Source organism: Dinoponera quadriceps, unplaced genomic scaffold, assembly GCF_001313825.1.
Source record: "Dinoponera quadriceps isolate SergipeBrazil2010 unplaced genomic scaffold, ASM131382v1 scaffold5896, whole genome shotgun sequence".
Classification (NCBI taxonomy): Eukaryota; Metazoa; Arthropoda; class Insecta; order Hymenoptera; family Formicidae; genus Dinoponera; species Dinoponera quadriceps.
In genome coordinates, this window is record NW_014560199.1 from 169,439 (window position 1) to 190,411 (window position 20,973).

General features: G+C 37.0%; 1 long non-coding RNA gene across 1 annotated transcript; it reads right to left on the reverse strand.

The window, feature by feature from the left end:
• Window positions 1-2,047: 2,047 nt before the first annotated feature.
• On the reverse strand, window positions 2,048-3,503 carry LOC106750677. Its single transcript, XR_001374973.1, has 3 exons — window positions 3,085-3,503; window positions 2,806-3,004; window positions 2,048-2,666 (listed from the first exon to the last, which is right to left on the reverse strand). It is a non-coding gene; the product is annotated as an uncharacterized LOC106750677 (long non-coding RNA).
• Between the last annotated feature and the right edge of the window lie 17,470 nt (window positions 3,504-20,973).

Sequence of the window (20,973 nt, forward strand, 5' to 3'; positions counted from 1 at the left end):
GCGAAAAAACCCGTAAAAAGTGACAACACGATTTTAAGCAAAAAAGTAAGCGCATAAAAAATTACACACCTGATTTATAGTGTACCTTAAAACAAAACCATCGAAGAATGTTTTAACGCAGGATCGACGCCTGTTGAGAATCAACCCTTAACGCGCGGCTCGCTCGCGCGGCGCCGGCGAAGCGTACACGGGGGATTTAGCCCGGGGAGAACGCGTCGTCGGAGCGTTGAACGAGAGCGCGTGTTCGCCCGGGCGATCACCGGACATACGACCGTTGAATAAACGTCGGGAATCGGCGCGCAGTTAGACGCAACTACCTACATACGTGCGAGCCGCTCTCTGTTTGTTGATATTTAGAAGAGCCGGAATAACCCGCGGAGGCCGGCGCGCCTCGCACCGGAATCGGCTGGCGCTACGACGCGCGATCGACGCGCTTTAATTGACGATGTGTGCGTGTGTGTGTGTGTGTCACGCGTCTTCTCTTTCTCTGTCTTTTTGCCTCCATGTCTCCCCTCTGTCTCCCGCGACACGCATTTATTTTAACTTGTCTCTGATCTTAAACTAGTTCGTTTCGAACTAGTTCGTGAACAAAATTCTTCAAAATGTTACGAAAAAATGAATTATGTTTTCAAATAGTGATCCACCGATCTGAAATAACCTGCGCACGAATATCTGCGTTTACTTTTGATTCGTGTTTATGCAATTTTCAACACTTGGCATTTTTCTAACGCTAAAATATTCTAAATTTCTTTCTTTAGTATCGAAGATTTTTAAGGAAAATTTCTCTTTCTCCCTCTCTCTCGTTCTTGCTCTTGTTTTCTTTTCAATATATAACATTTTAGTAGAAAAAAGAACCCCTTCCTTCATAAGTATACCCTTATAAGCTCTCTCCTTCAAGCATTAAATTCCATTCGAGATCTTGAGATATTGTACGGCTTTGATATTTGACAAACGTATACATGTGATAACAGAGCCTTAGCGTTTAAAAAACTTGACTTTCTTTTTCGTTATTATAAGGATTTTAAAAATTCTCGGATATTAATCATTTTATATTGTGCGTTTGATAAAGCCACATTTTGTATATGATCTGTGATTTGGTCATCTTATCAAAGTTGTCACTCAATCCTTATTGAACGCGTGCAAAACAAATTTCTTACAAAGGCTAGCTTTCATTTAAGTAAGCCAATTTCAATCACTTGTTATAATTATATATATTGAATCTATTTCTATTTAATTAATTCAATTGAACTAAACTTTTATCCTTTATGTAGAAAGAAACTGAACTTGACTTACTGTTTCATATAAAATTCTAAAGGGATCAATTAAGTGTCCGAACATTTTAGTCCGGTTTATATTTAACATTCCTGTTGGACCCTTTAGATACATTTTTCCATTCCTATATTGAACAGCACCATATGGGTGGAATGGAATATTACACTGTATGAATGGCATAAACCTTTTAATCGGCTGTCTCTTGCTAATAATCTCAATGATAAAATTGACTTTTATCATATGTCACTCTTGTCCTCCTTTAGAAGCATCATTAATGATATATTTAAACCAAATACATTTTAAAGAGTTATAATATAATGAATAATGTGTGTGTGTGTGTGTGTGTGTGTGTGTGTCATTATAATTGTATCTTTTTATGCTGGCATTTTTATTTTTAATATATTATAGATAGTACGCTTTACTTTTTCTTTTTTATTTAATTTTTTCTTTTCTTTATTACTTTATTTGTCGAATATATTGTGTTAAAGGGATATTTCCTGTAAATAAATAAATAAATAAATAAATAAATAAGTAAAATAAATAATAATAACATATGTAGAATGTTTTAATCCTATGAGTATATATATGATATTCCAAAGCTAAATACGATCAAACTTCACCGGTATGTTCTATAAGTAGAAATAAGAAAAAATGTTACATAAATATGGGCCCGAACAGGCTTTACTATATATTACTATACTATACTATACATTATATTGAAAAAAATAGAAGTCCATTAAATATTTTATTTCAAAATACGGTTCTCCGTTTATAATACAAGCTTGACATCGGAAGATTTAATTTTAATCCCTCTATGAATTTTATCTCTATCTTACTTTATTTCATAAAACGTATCACTGATTCTGTCCATCAGTTCTTGCCGCGAATCGACTTTTGTACAATGCACTACCTTTTTCATCTTTCACTGTTCTCCGCAAATAAAAATTTAGCAGTATACGATTTTTGGTAGTCGCAGCAGCCAAACAGTCCTCCCCAACTTGTCCACCTTTTGTCAAAAATCACACTCGTGTATTCTTTGTTCGAGACATTTGTGACACTCGTGACATTTGTATACCAAATTGTACTATATTTCAAGCCTGACAAAAGCTCGCACAATTATCGAAACCGATCACCTTCGATTGAAAATAGCATATACAAACATAACTAAAAAAATATAAGTAAAAAAATAGTAAAAAAAACCCTTATATAATGCCTTCAAAAAGGAAATTTAATAGTTTCGGCGCATGGCCGAACAGCTACATGGGTCAACGCATGAGCGACTCTGTCATTGATTGTGACACGCGCCGTCATGACTTAAATCATAATACAAGGAGTTAAAAACTTCTTCGACTCAAATCCGCCGTCATTTTATCAAATGGGGATCCGCCAGCTTCCTGAAAGATGGAAGAAATGTGTCGATATTAGTGGAAATACTTTCTTGGCTGAAACATAATTTCATTCTATGCAAATAAACCTTAATTTTCACTAAAAAAGACCGAGAATTAATTTATACCTCTAATATATCGCACTTACAATTACATAAAATCTATCAGAAATATAGAAAGCGTGATCGTATCAGTGTTTATAGTGACATAAACGTTTCGACGATCGCTTCTGCGTTAACGACGCTTATCAAGTTCGTCATCGACTTTAGCATCCTCTTGATCCAAACAATGTATAGTAGTAGCGATATGTATGTAAGTTTATCGCTACTGACACTACAAAATACTTGCTGGAAAAAATAAATCTCCTGACTGTAATTCTCTCGCTCATGTGATTATGTAACACTAAAGAATACGAAAAGCATATTACCAAAAACTATCTTCTCAGTTTCCTGCTATTCCACTCATACACGGAGTATACCGGCGGGAGCTCGATCGTCCGACTTCGGAGCGTTCTGCATAAATTACTTTCAGATGCATCTTTGTATTTTCTCAAGTTTCTCTTTTACTCCCGTAACGCGCAGAACGGGTATATCGCGGATCGTTGATAGCGGGCTCTTACAACTGTGTTAACCGGCTCCTTTTAACCTTGCTCGGTCTTAACTATACGCCTCGTCGACTCACGTGTTAAGACGCAATTTAATTTTCGCTCTTTTCGAAACGAGCTTCCTTTCCCTCCTCCCTCCGCTTTGCCCCCTTCTATCTCGCTGTTGTACGCGCGCACCGCCGGATAATAATTATCTTCGACACAAGACTCGGCGGTTCCTCGCGGGATCCGCGGACCGTAGCGCCGAGTCCGAGCGACTGCATTACGACATTACGTGGCGAGTGCGGGCTCATTCCGCTAATCTTGCGTAGGCACGCATGTCGTTCGTGCTTGTCGGAAACGCGACATCGTCGACGTCGCTCGTCACGGAACCAAGAAGGCCTTACGTCGTTGCATGAGCGCTCATGCACACGCACGTGTATGTGTGCGCGCGAGTCCACTACCTGCATACACGCGCATATCCGCATACGATGCATCGCGAGGCGTAAGCGCCGCGACGAGAAATATCTCGAATTAAAGCCGCCGATGTGCGCGGCGGTATTTTACGTGCGACGAGCGAATCGCCGGCTGAATTCGATTCCGCTGGAGCGGCATCACGCATCCGCCGATGATTGGCCGCGTTCCTCCGCTCATTAATAACGCGCGCTCGTCTTCTGCGCCTCGATGGCCATCTACGGTGGCCATCGATCGCGCTCGCGTGTGACAGTAATGCTTGGCGGCTTACTTCCCGACGACTGGTCCGTTTCTTTCGAGAGACTCTCTTCCAACTTCAGTTACGTGTCTCGCTTTTTCCTCCATTCCTTCTTCTTTCCTCCTCTTCTCGGCCCCTCGGAGCGCGAGATGCCGCGGTGTCGGTTTCATCGATGCACGCCGAAGTTGCAAACTGCCCGCGACAATCCGGAATTCCAGACACCACGTATCTTCGTGGAAGAAATTCGCTTCTGCTTTCTCGCGAAAAAAATGCACTCGGGAGCAGAATAACGGCGTTAAAACTCGCTCAGGACGGCTTTGGCCGATTACTGTGATCGACGATTAACTGAACGGAATTGACCAATCGCATTGATCAATTCAGCTAATTGACCCGTGCGATTGGTCAATTCCGTTCAGTTAATTGTCGATTAGGTTAATCGGAGATTGGTGAAAGCCGCTCTTAAGGTCACTATACTAATCGTATAAGAGAAATCTCACTAAAATCATGGATATTTCGGCCTCAATTATATCTGCTTTTAACCCAAAGGAAGTGGCAGCAATATGCATGTGAGGTTATGATGTCTGGCACTAACATTCTAGTGGTCTTCCTGTTTATAACTCTCTTGTTAATGTGATTACAGCTACAAATACCAAAAAATTTCTCTGTAGGGTTTCTCAGTAACATATATTTTTTTCTTCGTATTAATATGCTATGATTGTTGATTATTCGAGGAAACAGCAAAAATATTTGAGGTATTGTTCAAATAGAGAGACATTTGTAACAAAGAACATAAAGAACATAAACATAAATATGTAAAAAAAAAGAAGTAATAAATGACATATGTTTGTCATTTCCTTGAACAATCAATAATTATGATACACGAATAGGTACGCTCAGAGGAAAACGTATAGTAATGACGATAATAAAGATGACAACTGAATAGTGAACTCGTTTCTTAATGTATCAGACCGAGGATCGCTATAATTTTTCAAATCACACGCATCGTTTACGTATATTTAGAGAAAAATATAGTAAAGTAAGTGATAATCATATACGAATTTTGTACCTAGAGAATTAATACGTATAAATATAAACGTAAATTATTTAATAGTTATTAAAATTAAATCTGAACGGTTATGATAACTATAGCTATCGCGGACTATAGTTTATGCTATGTCGTATCACCCCGACTTATGTAGTTGCATTGACTATAAAATAATTTACTAAACTATATGTACTAATTCCGCGTACAAAACTCGTATAGTTATCCTATATTATTTTATTTTTCTCTGAGAGCGTAGACACTCGGTCTGATGAAGAAAACAATTCAGTATTTGTGACTGATTGCACAGTGAAATAATTATATTCGCGAAAATTACCTTGGCGGTGTGTGTGCCGCTATAATATGAATGACAACTATACATGCATACCGTTGCTACTGCTTTTTCGTTAGAATTAATTAAAATTATAGTCGACGTCGAGAGTAACTATAATTTTAGTGGAATTAACTGATTCCTCTCACTGCGTACATGTTTAAACACTTTTGCTGGTCTATACACCTAATATCGCCGATTCTTTTTGCGTATCAACGACGATTTCGAATTGCGATCTAACCTTGATGATCGACAATCTTTCTCTCTCTCTCTCTCTCTTTCTCTCCAAGAGTGCGGGAGATTTCCCAAATTACAAGTTTCGCGGGAACTCGCGTTTGTGCACGCCGCGAGACAATAGCGGGACGGTCGACTCGAGTCGGAAGTAGTTGACTGGGGCATTGTTACAGCTGTAACTGCGATTAGCATTTAATCCCGTTTTCGCGGATGGGCGAGGAGAGAGGCGGTCGGAGAGAGGAGCGGCGGGGAGGTGGAGGGGGAAGAGAGAAGACGCGAATTCCGTGATTGTGCCGCGGAGTTTTCCGCGGGAGCGTCGTGAGAGAAGTTGTTGCTACAATGAGAGAGAGAGAGAGAGAGAGAGGCTGCGGGAATGCGCATCCGCGGGAATATAACGTCCGCCGAGGTATTTTGAGTCTTGCCTGCAGGCGCTTACGGAGGTTTAATCGCACGATTTTCGAATATCTCGACGGACGCCGTTGTGCTCGCCGTCGGCCGTTGCCGGCGGTTAACTCGCCATATTGCGTACGGCGCTTCTCGAACGCGGCTAAATAGTGGTCGGCGAAAGAAGGAAGAAACGCGAAAAGCGAAACTATAGAGAAATGATGTTCTATTTATTCGCGAGAGGAAAGGTACTCTCCCTTTGCCCTTCCCTCCGGTATTATCCTTTCCCCTCTGATGAACTCGCATGTCTTTGAGACTAAACTATGCGTATGTACTGTAATAATTTGCATGCTACTTTGATTATCTTTTTTGCAATGTTTCTTTCTTTGTGTGCTTCGGAGAGCTTGGGCAGAGTTTTCCCCAAGGTGGACTAAAAACGCATCCGTTCATTCATCTCCCTGAGTCGAAATTTCGAGACTACTTTGACGTTCTTAAAGCTGGTTGGTACTGCTTGGATGGTCTATAAACTATTAAAATCCTACTTTGACGATGTTACTTGTTAACTTGTTAACTTTTCCCTCTTGAATATAAATATATTTAATTCTACAATTTTTATGCTACTTTATAACCTTATAAATGCTCTCGATTTTCGATTGTTACATTCATATGAGCATTCAAAACAATCTATATTGACGCTAAAAACAACGGAAACGGAAGTTTGAGACATCATCGTAGTCGAAAAGTAGGGGGGTAAATTATATCATTAGAATTGAACCTATTTTGCCATCTTCAATTGTGTCGCGAAATTAAACGTCTGACAAAATGTCGAGTCACACTTGTCCCGCGTATGGCAAAGGTATAAATCGCGGGAACGTCTCACTTTATCGAACGATACTCCGTGTCGCCAGGCGTGCGACACCGCGTTAAAGGATAAAGGTTTAGCGAGGGGTGAGAAGAAAAAGTCGCGGGACGGCTTACAGGAGGGGGCGAGGAACTCTCGCCGAGATTTATTCCAATCGTTGTTTATACCGGTAACAGAGTTTTAAGTCGCGTAAAGGCGCAAGGAAGGGAAGGGGGAGATGTTTTATTCAAGGAAAAAGTTACAGCCCGCCGCGGTACGCGCGCTCGCTCGCACACACGCATGCGCAATGGCCTTAATCGTGCGAGGCGATTTTTCGGCGCGCCGTGTTCTCACCCGATAGAGCCGGCGTTCACGGACAATCGACGCCGAGCGCCGGGGACACGAGGAGGCCTGCCTGGCGTCGCTAATGGCGAGGCCACTTCCAACAGATAGGATCTTCGCTACCTCTCCCTCTTCCACTCACCTTTAATAATGTGCGTGACAACGGGCTCACGCATGCAGGCACGCACGCACGTTTGTACGCACGCACGCACGTAGGCTGGCCTGCCTGCCTGGCGGGCAGGCACGCACGGACGGATGGACGCACGCACGCACGCACGCATGCACGCACGAATATCGGCGGTGGAGCTGGGGAAGGCAGAAATCCCTCACGCCAGCCTCCTTCCTTATAATATAGAGCGCCGGAGGATCGCGTTTGATCCTTCCGCGCTGGAGCGGTTTACTTAGAATCCACGGTGAAATAAAGGCGAGCGCGCCCGCACGTGATTCGTTGGGATTGGCGGCCGCGGCTGATCGGTGAGCGCGTAACTTATCGTAAGCCGTGCACATGTACAGTCGGCGTCATGCATGCCGCACCTTCTTTAAACCAACAGTCGCACGATTTTCAGCTCTACAACTTTGAACATTGTATTTTGGATGTAAACCGTCGATTTTAGTTGATTTTGTGCCACTGGCCGCAAATATAACAATTAAAATAAAAACTTAGCTCTAATTTTTATTAAACAGTAAATCAAAAGGGTTTGATATTTAAGAATTTTGTAATGCCGAGAAAAGAAAATATTTTCAAAACCATTTCTTTGAAAAATAATTTTTTATTTTCAGATTACGTGTATAGCAGTCTTCCAAGAAAGAGTCTTCCAAGAGCTGTCCTCCAAAAGATTCTATGAATGTGACATGTGTTTTAATTTCCCATATAGAAAGATAGAGATTATTTCTATTTTTTCATTGTAATATTCTTTATTGCGAGACTGTTAAAAGAAGCCTAATAATGTAAAATTTGCGAGGAAATTTAGTTTTTCTGACAGTATATAAAAATAAAAAATTACAGTAAAAATATATTTTTGTTGTTTTATTTTCATATCTCTCTCATATTTCTTGAGGCCTAGTTAAATAATTTTTTAAATGTTATTTTCTGTTTCAACACATAAAAATGGAAAATTCAAATTCAAAAATGATGTAATTTGTGATACGAAATTTATTGACCAGTGTTTAGTGTTAGTGTTAGTATAATAGTTTCGACCTTGAGTCGAAATGTTGGTCCTATGTGAAATTTTAATTTTAAAGCACAGTAAGATCTAAGATAGCAAAATAGATTAAATTAATAATAAATTTCAATTCTTATAACGGCTATAATTTATTCCTATTTTGACTATGATAATGTCTTCAATTTCCGTTTTCACAATTTTAACGTCAAATTTGTTTTGAATACTCATATGAAGTTAATAATCGAGAGATCGAGGGCTTCAAGATGATATTAAAATTAAATCTTTAGTATTACAACAGAGAAAAGTTAACAAGTATAGTTCCGTTAAAGTAGGTTTTTGGTTTATAAGTCATATCTATAAAATGTGTTGGCTATCCTTAAGAGCGTCAAAATTTCGACACAGGACTTTACGCATAGGGTATTTACGCCGCAGAAGTCAGAGAAAAAATAGGAAGAGTGGGAATAATTTACCCGCAACTATTCTGTCATATGCTTTTACGTTATGTTGGTATTATTATAATTTAAGTTTTTCTTGTTAATATTGATGAAACTCTCGTCGATTGAATCGATTTTTCAATGTAATAAGCAGCGCAATCATATATTACGACCTGTTTAAAATGATTACTGTAGGGAATGTAAAAGGCTTAATAATTATTTTACGATACATAAGTGTAGAGGGATATTGAAGGACATAGCAAAATACACAAGTGCTTAGCTCTTGTATTCTTTGTTTAGCTTGATGTCTTGTATATCCCACCTGTTTGGGATACACGGCATTTTTGGTGTGCGGGATTTATGTCGCAGTACAGATGCTCTGCATTTCGGGGGTTTGATTTATATAATAAATATTGCAAATGTTATTGCATTAACGACTGTAAAATAGGATTTCTATTTATGTTAAACATTTATAAATTACTTTTATTATCACTTTTTTTGTAAATATATATATTTATTTTTCATTCTTACATTCTAATCAACTTTTTACACACATTTTATAAGTTACTCTATCATTTAATGTTTTATTTATAACTATTATTTGTAAATTTTTTTATAAGCCGTGCATATCCCACTCTATGAGATGGCAAAAATATAAGGGTTTCTAAAGATTTTTCTGCCGAATATAACAGGTAAATATTTTGTATTTCCAATTTGTTTACAGTGATAGGCAATGTACAGTTTTTATACTTTTGTATAGTCCATTTGTCTTAAACATAATAAATAGTACTTGATAAATTAAGTTCTCCTCAGATGCAGCGTACACAAAGGAGTTACCCTAATATGTGAGACTGAAAATCTCTCGATCTAGGGAATCGCACGGCATACATGACGCCGACTGTACGCGCGAGCACGAGGTATACGTGACTATTCGCGACATATACATGTACACGTACATATAGACGCTTGCGCACACACATGCGCGCGTATGCGCGGCGCGAGGTATTAATTATGTCATGATTCCTATACTCCTTGCCCGGCGGGTCCGCAATTAGAACGTTGCGCAAGCTGCGCTCGCGCGAATTGCGCAACGCGGAACGCAGCGCGCGGTCGGAGCGTGTCTCGGGCCTCTTGCCGATCTTCTCCTGGCGCGAGACGAGATTTTCGGGTGAGACGCGTATTATTGGCGGAAGATATTAGAGTCGAGATAGCGAAGACGCTGAGAGCGGTCGATTAAGTTTGATCCGATTTACCCTTCTTGCGCCGATCGATCGCCCGCTCGCTCGCTCGCTCGCTCTCTCCTCTCGTCTGCGGTCCCGTCTCGAGGCCATTAACGCGGCTTTAATCCGGCATTCAATTTTCCGCGACGACAATGTAAAAAATCGGTCGGACAGATAAATAGATGGCTTTAATTATCCCGGGACAGATTAGATATCCCGCGGGCGGGTGACGTAGCACTACCAAAGATGACCAAGCGACGACACAGGCAAGTGCGCGTGATTAACGCACGCAATCAGAATAGTATCTCGAGATTTTTTTTTAACAGTGTATCTCCACTTCCGATGAAATCAACGATACCGTGCGGTATCTTGCCGTGCTGCGTTACGCGAGACTTACCAGGTGGCTTGATTGTGCGTTGAAAAATGTGAAAAGCGTTCTCGCACGCACAAACATGTTTCCTGAACTCTTTGAGTTTCCAGTTTCTTGAGAATTTAACGTTATTTTAATAGAAGAATATCGAATAGATGTAAAGTGACGTTTCAAAAGTTGAATTTAAAAAGTGACTGCAGTAGGAGAAAATAAAAAATTTGATTACAAAGAAATAGAAAATTGATGTAAAAATGAAAACGATTTTTGCCAAAATATGTAAACTGCTCTTATATGGCTTCAGAAAAACATTTTGTACATTAAGAAAAAAATATTATTTGTAACTATAATCGTATGAGTATTATTAGACTATAGAAAATTCTATAGTGAGGGGAACCATTTTTTAAAAATAAGTATTACTGTAAAAGTAACCTACGTGCATATTGCTACTGCTATTTTTAGGTTGAAACTAGAAAAAGATATAGTTGATGACCCGAAAATAATTGTAATTTTAGTGAGATTTCTGTCAGTATGTTAAATACGACGTAGATAGATTGATCAATAGATTTTATTTTTAGAGATATTATATGCCATGTTCCCCCTCCTCTTTCTGTTAAAGACAAACATTGGGCCTAAAAGAATAACGTAACATATATGTATGTATGTAGTTATACATTTTTCTCATATATTTCTTGCCTACTCTCTCGAGAAACCAATGCTTGACGTAATGATAAGTCGCGTAGGAACTTTCTTTATTAGTGCTATTTTTACCTCTTAATCAATCACCACATAATTGTACCTTCGACGAGATTACAGATTTTTTTGCCTAGTGTTTAATCTTTCGGAATCGAAGAAAATAAGCGGGTTGGGAGAATGCCGAGTATATTCATAGGAGTCGCAACGACCGCGCGCGCGTTCGAGGCAGTGGTCATTAAAACAGGCGACCGTGAAGTAATCACGCGATGTCATCGAACTCCGCGATTATTCCGAGATAAACCGACGGATTTCATGCGTCTCGAGAAGGGTACAAATTGGCACGTCTTACCTTACGGCCCACGGTTTTATATTTAAGGAACTAATGACTTCCTCGGAGTGGAATGTCTCGCTCTCTTTCTTACTTCTTTTCCTCTCCCTAGGAGACGCTCGACTCGTGAAAATTTATCCGGGTGATCGAGAAGCTAAATAAGAATCCTGGCACTTAATAATAATTATTATTATATTTGTAATGGAGATATTTCGTAATGTATCGATAATGATTGAATTTTATAATGTTATCGGTAAATTGTGATTATTATTACGAAATTATTTTTTCAAACGACTGAAAATGTGTGACAAATAATCAGTGTGACTTATTTTTGGCATCATCAAAAAGCAAGATAATGTAATAAATATATGAGTATTAAAATAACGATGAGGCATAAATTTTTAAATATTATTATTACATTATTACATTATTAATAAGTGATTTGTGAATATTAAATTATTATTAAATTATATATATATATTAAATTATACATTATATAATATATACTCTATCGCAACATCGCATGAAAAGTAATAACGCAAAAATATTCAAATTTCGAAGTAGCGACTTACGTGAAATCGTATCATCATCGGATTAGATAGGCAATGCAATTTTGCAATAAGTAATCACGATTGAAATTATCGTCTAATACAAAACGTAATCGTCATAAATCAAAAGTGTTAGATTTTCTCCCGCGGGAAATCCATATATTTCAAGTCGTACGACTTTTTTGTGCACAGGGCGCGACGTACCCTTAATTAAATATCAATATTATATTTTCACATGATACTAAGAGCGAGGCGCTGTTAACGATCGGGGGGTGGAAAAGGCGTTCACTCGCGGGGCTTGATTTACGTGGGATCGGAATTATGCGGGTACCGAGGCTCGCGGTTACCGAGGAACCCGCACCGCGTCGTGTAAACACATGTAGGGGGCTTAGGTGTAATGCGCACGTCGCCCGGAAGCACACGCACCGCTCTGGTCGCCGCGCTTCGGACGCTCGGGGATCCGCTCGCGAAGGTATCGCGAGGGAGATTTTACGACGGTCCCTCGTTCGCTCGCTCGCTCCTTCGTTCGCTTCTTACGCATGATTCTCGCGGTCGACGCGTCCCTCCGCCGCGGCATTCTACCTATATATATATATATATATAAAACGAACTCGCTATCACTTGCACGCATGACGCGGCCGCGCGACGCGACGAATGCGCACGTGACGTTTTTGCATCGAGCCCGGCTAATTGCGGCATCGTTTAACGACGCGCGTAAATTAAAAGCGGCTGAAAGCGTCCGGATCTTCGCCCCGGTACACGCGCTTGCCGCAAAAGGTTAAATTTACAATACTCTTGAAAGCCGAAAAATCGGCGTATCGTTGATGAAACTGATAATTCAAAGCCACATAAAGTAAATTGTTTGTAATTTTAAGAGCTGATTTGTTTTATTATTCCACGATAAAAATGGTGCAAAAGTTAAAATTTGAAAGTATTAATTTCTTTGGATGTTATAAATAATTATAGCAGTCAGTGCAAATCGTGGCTCCCTTTACGGTGTATATGATTCCGCTCGGTAGGGAAATCTGAAGGAAAAGGAGGAGAGATTTATCATCTAAAAAAGTGTTTCCTTTTAGTCGGAAGCAGAATTTACAAAAATAATTGTGTTTTGTTTTTATTTATAAAAAATTAAATCGACATTGCTTTCCGCACATTAAAATCGTGTTATTTTTTCCTAAAGATTTATTTTCGAAATTTCGCCTCCGATATATTTTAGATAATTGTTTTGAGAATATGTATAATTAATATATAAAAAACTGTTGGAACTATTTTTTGAGATTTTTCATGTACACACGGTTCGTATATGAAATGAGAAAACAGTGTTTGGTATTTGTAACTATGATCACATAAATGAAAGAATTATGGTTAGGAGAACCATTTTTCCAGTAAATATTATTGTAGTGCCAGTAATAATAAATTACATGCATTGCTACTAAAAAAAAAGGTGGTATTATAGCTAGTTGTAAATATTATGGCCTTGCTTAAAATACCTTTGCTATTAGATGACGAATTCTAGCGGTTACTTATTGTATTATCTGTTTAATAATTTGCCGTTACTGTGTTTTTTAAACAATACCAATTTTTTAAATCTATTTTAGGGGCCACATCTTATGAATAACATCCAAAATAAGAAGATCAGGGACAAAAGTAATATTTTGCTTCTTGATATCTTTCATTCGCTTGTTTGCACATTAATTTTTCTTCTTTCTAAGATAAACACATTCATTGGTTATATTAAAAATGGATAAAATCTAACCGCATTTTATAATTAAGTAGAAAAATTATATTTTATGAAAATCGAAACTTGTCACGATTGTCCTCACCCCTAGGTCGGTTATAACAGAGCTTAGGGCTGATAACGTAATAAAATAAAAAAAAAATATGTAATCAATCTAGCAGAATGTTTTTTTTTTTGTATCGGTATGAGGTAACTCCGGTATATATGTCGCACCTAAGGAAAATTTAATTTATCCAATATTATTTATTATGTTTAAGGCAAATAAATTATATAAATAAAAACTATATATTACTCACTACTATAAAAAAAATTGGAAATGCGAAAATTTACTTTTATATTTAATAGAAAAACTTTTAGAGAACCTTGTATTTTTGTCATATATTCCATAGGGTGGGATATACGACCATTTATAGGTGGAATATGTACGGTTTATAACAAATTTACAAATAATACTTATAAATAAGACGTGAAAATGATACAGTAATTTATAAAATGTGTGTGAAAAATTGTTGATTAGAATGTAAGAATGAGAAATAAATATACGAAAAATAATAGTAAAAGTAATTTATAAACGTTTAACACAAATAAAAATTCTGTTTTGTAGACGTTAATGTAATAACATTTGCAATATTTATTATATAAACCAAACCCGAAATACTTTCTTACACAGCATATGTACTGCGGCATAAATTCCGCACGCTAAAAATATTCCAAATAGGTAGGATATACAAGACAACAATCTAAACAAAGAATACAAGAGCTAAGCACTTGTATTTTGCTATATCCCGTCCTTTAATATCCCTCCTGCACTTATGTATCGCAAAATAATCATTAAACCTTTTACATTCTCATTACAGTAATCATTTTAAGCAGGTCATAATACACGTTTACGCTACTTACTACGAGTTTATTGGGAAATCGATTCAATTCACGGTTTTGTTAATATTAACTGATTGACTAAAATAATTAATAAAAAACTGAAATCGTAACACAATACTAACATAATATAAAGGCATATAACAGAATAATTGCGAGTAAATTACTTCCACTCTTTCTATTTTTTTCTGGCTTCTGCGACGTAAATACCCGAGCGGCATAAATATCGAACTTATCTTAAAAAAATATTCCAGTAAGCAAGAAATGATTAACATACGTTATTACAATGATATTTTATAACGTGTAATGTTTACAAATATATAGTTTTTTATGCTGTATAACGTCATTGTTAATAATACTTGACTCAAACATTAAAAATAATAATATTTTAAAAATAATAATATTTTTACAATATGATTTTAATATTTAAGAATAATATATTACGAAGTATAAACATTTATAAAATATTATGTCAAAATGTTTGTAAAAACCACATAAAATCATCGTTTTAAAAGATTGATTTAATGTTTTTTGCTTACTGGAATGGCATAAATTTTAAAATTTAATGGCATCTTGCAAAACAAAGCTTTTCTTCGATAAAATTCTGCTATACATACTGCTATCATACATTCGATAAAATTCTGCTATACATACTGCTATCATACATTTTGTATTGCTGTAGACATCTATTCGTTTTCCTTTTTGGTATATCTCGCACTCTAAAATAATAATAAGAATATTCATTTCTACTTATATTTTTGTCAGAATTAGTAAAACATTCATTTTTATAAAAGAAAAACTAATCTTCAAATATTGTTTCCATGTATCAAACTACTCAAAGGATAGTGACTTAATAAACCATAAATAAGGGGGTATACTAAATTTCTAATGAAATATTGAGAAACTAAGAAAACACAAAATATTAGGTGTACGAGTAAATTCAGTGTCTTTTTCATATGAATTTGATATTTATGCATAAAAAAATTATTTATAAAAAACGAATTAAATGTCAGTCTTGGAAGTAGTTTCTATTATTTGCAACACACTTCTGCCTTCTTTCAGACAACTGGCGAATCCCCTGTCGAAAGAAAAATGGCAATTTTGAATAGATAAAATCATTAATCTTTTTTTTTACTTTTTCAGGAGATTTGAAGTGGGAATCAATCAGATGATGTTGCAATAACCGGAACAGATGATAATCTGAAAGGGCATAGTCTGGGGAATAAGCCACATGAGAAAAAACTTCCCAGCTCAAGCTAGAGATGACTTAGGATTGCTTTCGCCGTATGTGGCCGCACGTTATTGTGCAATAAAATCACCTGCCTAGTTCCATTGCCGGTAAAAGGTCTTTTTTGCTCAAGTGTCATTTAATTTTATCATCCTAAGCGGAACAAATCATTTTGGTAGCCTGAGCAGCATTTTCATTCAACTGAAACGCAAAAAGAATGCAATGCTTCAGATGCTTCTTTTCGGACAACATCGTAAACTACTGTTTTCTGAGGTTATATCGACAAAGTCGTCAACTATTATAATGCTTCTTATACCTTAGGGTTGGCACTTTCAAATCACTGTAGCGCAGGAAAAAAATTTTAATTTGAACCAGAGTTACAAGATGTCAAATGTCAAAGGCACCGAACTTATTTGTAACCTAATATTTTTATTGTGTTTTATGAGGTCTAATAAACGCATAACCTTTCATCATTAAGCTTCAAGCGTTACTGAGGTTAAAAGGGTGTTCAAAAGACGTTTTATAGCAACGGGCAGATTCGTACAAGGAATAATAGATTTTTAGTAATTGCGTTTGTTACGTTCATCTCGTGTTATTTTTATTCTTTCTAATGGTCTCTCCTATTAAATATTTCACAACTTTGAGTCTAGAATCGATTAAATAACACTATGACGAATATAATCGTTACGTTTTTATTTTAAAATGTTGATTATTAATAAAGTTGTACAAAACGTTTAAATGGAAGATTATAATACCACCTTCTCCTTTACTATTTTATTGAAACCGCTTCTTTGGGTTAGAAGAATACACAGTTGAAGCCGAAAATAATTATAATTTTAGCGGATTTTGTCTTAATGCACTCTCTCTAATGGTATAACTATTTATAATATTTAAGAAAATGAATATTTTCGTACCACTGTGCAATTTTTATTGTGGAATAATAAAGTACCTCTCAAAATTGCAAACATTTTACTTTTTCTGGCTTTAAGTTATCACTATATGAAGATAGTTCGATTTTTCAATTTTCATTCCTATAAAAATATTGTACCTCTCAATCGAATGTATCAATACTTTCGCTAGTTTCGTGCGATATCACATCTCTCTCTCTCTCTCTCTCTCTCTTTCAATCGATGGCTCCAAGTACTTATATCATGGTGCAAAGAACCGATATTTCATGGAGCTTACTGCGACGATCGATCGATCGAAAGTTCGGTTCTTGCGATGATTGATCGACGAATCAAGAAATTCATTCCGACCCTAAGATAGACGTGTTAAATCCAACTAAAACTTGATACTAGATCTCTGTACACCATGTAATATCTTGAAATGGCGTTTACGCGAAATCCATGTGCCTTTATTTAACTAACGTCTCGGGCGTCCTTATTCGCGTTCAACGCGCGAAATATCGATACTCGGTCAGTGTCGGTGCTTAATGTCGGTAACATCCCGGAGCCCGACGCCGCGCCGGGTCTCGCGTTCCCCGTGCGTTTCTTTCTCTCGCGTGTCGTGACTGCGCGATTGCGTGCGAACGCGTACCTCGGGCATGTACACGCGCTCGATCAACCGCGCTCGCCACCGAGGTCAGATATGCAGCCGGGAATCGGGATTTTATAACGCCGGGACGGGCCCACTCTCGTAGTACCCGAGGATTTCTGCGTCCCTGCAACATAGAACAACATCAATTTCGTAGTCCGTGGTATATCCGAAGGAACCTTCACATGTATGCAATCGTACGTGTCTTCGTCAAAACTGGTGCTGTAAGTTCCAAGTACCTGGGTATTATCTGGTAGCCGAGTATCTCAAATTATGCAGGTATTTGGCTACGCGGCTTATCGAGTATCCTGTTATTTATTCTTATTACTGTATATTATCTTTTAATTATCTTAATTATTCCTCAAAACATTTTTTGTGCAAAAGTATTCAAGTAAGGTCACAATAAAATGCTGATATTTCACGAATTATTTAGTTTTCATATCAGAATATGTCAAAATATGATATACTTGAAATGAAATATTCAGTTTTTGTTCGCTGAATAGAAAAATATCTAAAAAAATAGAAAATATTTACTCGGTGGGTACTAATAACATATTTACTTCAATTTAAATTTATTCATTTAAATGGAAGAAATAATTGCTTTTAAGCTGAAAAATCACGGTTCTGAAAAATATATAAATTTAATTTCGACGTAAATATGTAATAAATATATGTATAAATAACGCATTATATGTTTGAGAAGAAATTTTTTATACAAAAACATGTATATTAGTATAAGAAAATATGGTAAGTGTAAGAAAATAGTGTTAGAAAATATTAGTACTCATTGCGAATAAATACTTGTAATTTTTTAGACATTTTTCCTCTCAGTGTTGATTTTACTTTAATACTTTTACACAAATATTAACGAGGGGTTTGCACTTATGTAAAGAAAAACATACTATTCTACATTATTCTGCAATGTATTAAAAAAATGTTTTCCTACTTTGGATATCCGGGTACTCGGATAGTATCCACGAATTTAGATACCAGATATAGAAATATTTGACAGTTATACTGATAGCACGAGTCGAGACACGTTGTCGCATAACGTTTCCAATTTCTATCATGTGAATTAACTTTTGAGTGTGAGACACTCAAGAACTAAACACTTACTATGGATGACATGCGGCCTGCGATAGCGATCGCAATACGGTATACTTACTATTGTAAGTTAGCCGGTGAAAGAAATTTGTTACTGTTACTAAGATATAGTCAGCAGAAGAGAGGTTGTTTCTTTTCAAGTGAATTCAGATAGATATACATATAATGATATTTATTTATATAGATAGAATAGAATTTGTTTTTAGGCCTGTATTAATGATCGTTGTTTCAAGTTTGTTTCAAAAACTTGTTTCAAGTAAAATACTCATATCTAAATTTAGAATTAGACCTGGGATTTTCAATTAAATTTTACGATGCATGTGACATTACATTTGTAATCGCTGTTCAACTATAAAATTTAGATCTAATTTTGAGTGCAAATCTGAATATTTTATTCGAGACTGAATCGAAATTTGGGATCAATGTTAAATCTTGAATTTTACAATATAGTAGGAACTAAGATACTAAAGTAGATTTACACACACACACACACACACAGCCTTAATCCTAATAATATAATTTACTTCTAGTTTGACTCTGATGATGTCTTAAATTTCTGTTTTCGCCGTTTTAGTGTCAAAATAAATTGTTCAAGATAGTGTTGAAATTAGATCTATGAAAATAAATGTTCAAGAGAGAAATTAATAATAGTTTATAAATATTAGTATCGTGAAAATAGGTTTTTTAAATCTATGAACCATTTAAGTAGGCGCAAACTATCCTTAAGAGATATACAATATATTATCAAAATTTCGACTTGAGACAAGTTTTAAGTAATGACTATTAATATAAGCCTTGGTGATCCTCGGAAATTTTCCTGTTGGGTAGTCGAATGCGTTCTGAAGTTTAATGAAGTAAAAATGTTACGACCTTCTTTCCACTGACTCTATTAAAGAAACTTTACGTAAAGAGTCATGAGTTATGCTCGTATTTATGCTTGTTGCAACGGATGACAACAGTTAACAGCTTGAGTTGCTCGTGTCGAGAATATAAACCGAAGAAATTGGCTAGACACATTATGCCCATATGTCTACGCTGATAACACCTCGTCGGATGCACATACTCGCCCGTAGCACTCGAAGGGTTGGGGGTAGTTCGTGACAATACTGTTAGGAAGATGATGGTTAATAATACGAAAAAGCTTGAAAAATGTTTACAAACATGATTTGAACTGTACATAATATACAATTTTGACGCTATAACGAGAGAACATTAATCAAATTTACATAATGTTTCAAAACTTATAAAGAAATAATCGTTTTCCACACTTTGACGTAAAATATTTCCGACTGGTACTATATTAGGCTTCGTATCCACCATACTAGATCTTGAACAGAAATGTAGTATTTATGATGGTGGATGCTTAAAAGGTACTGGAATTTCCAGTTATTTCTAGTAACTTTATATCCGACTAATAACTCTGTCCGAGATCTAGCATTGTGGACGCAAGACCTTAGACACATATTTGTGAAAGCATACTACTAAAGAAATGATCGTGACGACGGATTTTTTTGTATTTTTTGTATTTTTATTTATGGATATATTATGTAATAGATCTTTAAAGTTATGTAATCCTTTCACATTGAAAAAGATGCCTAACAAAGGGATAAAGAGAACAAAGAGAAGAAGGAAATATAGCGCATATAACAGTCAAATCCTTACAGGTTAGTTGTCATACACTTCAAACATTATCAAAAATTACGTAATTTATGTATCAATTTTTGGAAAATAGTTAACGATCTTGTAATTTTTTTATAATATCTCTACGAGTCTCTTTCGCCGTCTTCTCGTTTTTCATTAAAATTGTAAAAATGGTTTGCTTGCTATTATTAAAAACGTGATATCGGAAGCTGTTTTCGTACCTGCCGACACCTGTAAGTAGTGTTAACTTTGGGTGCACACAGCGCTACAACCGCTGAGCATTCAGTGAGCTCTTGCATTTGATTGATATATTCTTTTAGTCTCAAAAACACACATCAATCGGATACAAGAACTCACTGAGCGCTCAGTGAGCGACTATAATACTGGATACATCCTTTGACTTCAATTCCTTCAGCTTCGGTATGGACAATATTTTTCTAATTGTATACGTACATCAGATCATGTTTCCATTGATATACTGCGAACATTCATAAGGACTCCTGAAAAAGTTAACACACAGACCAACCATCTTAAGAACGCGGCTATCATCGCGGAGTTTACGAGTCATCGGCGGGCATCTCTCGCGGAAATTACGGCGCGACTGACGCGCGCGGATTGCCGATCGGTCGCGGATCTGGATTCGAGACGGAGAAAGAGAGAGAGAAAGAGAGAGGGAGATTTTTCCGCGCGTGCGAACATTCACGGAGCTCGTGGCAATTCCACCGGTGTGATGCGGCGACGGCGCCACGCATTACGCCGCGCCGCATCTTGGCCACCCTCGCGACCGTCATTATCCCGAAGATAGCGAGAGAGTGAGAGAGGGGAGACACGGAGAATATAAGAGAGCGACGAGAGGCTCTCGGCCAGCAAGGGCGAGGAGTCGGTCTGCCGCCGCCGCTGTCGAGATAATGACAGCCCGACAGACGGTTGGCCGGTGTTCTGGTGACTGAGAAGCCACGCTGTGGTTATTA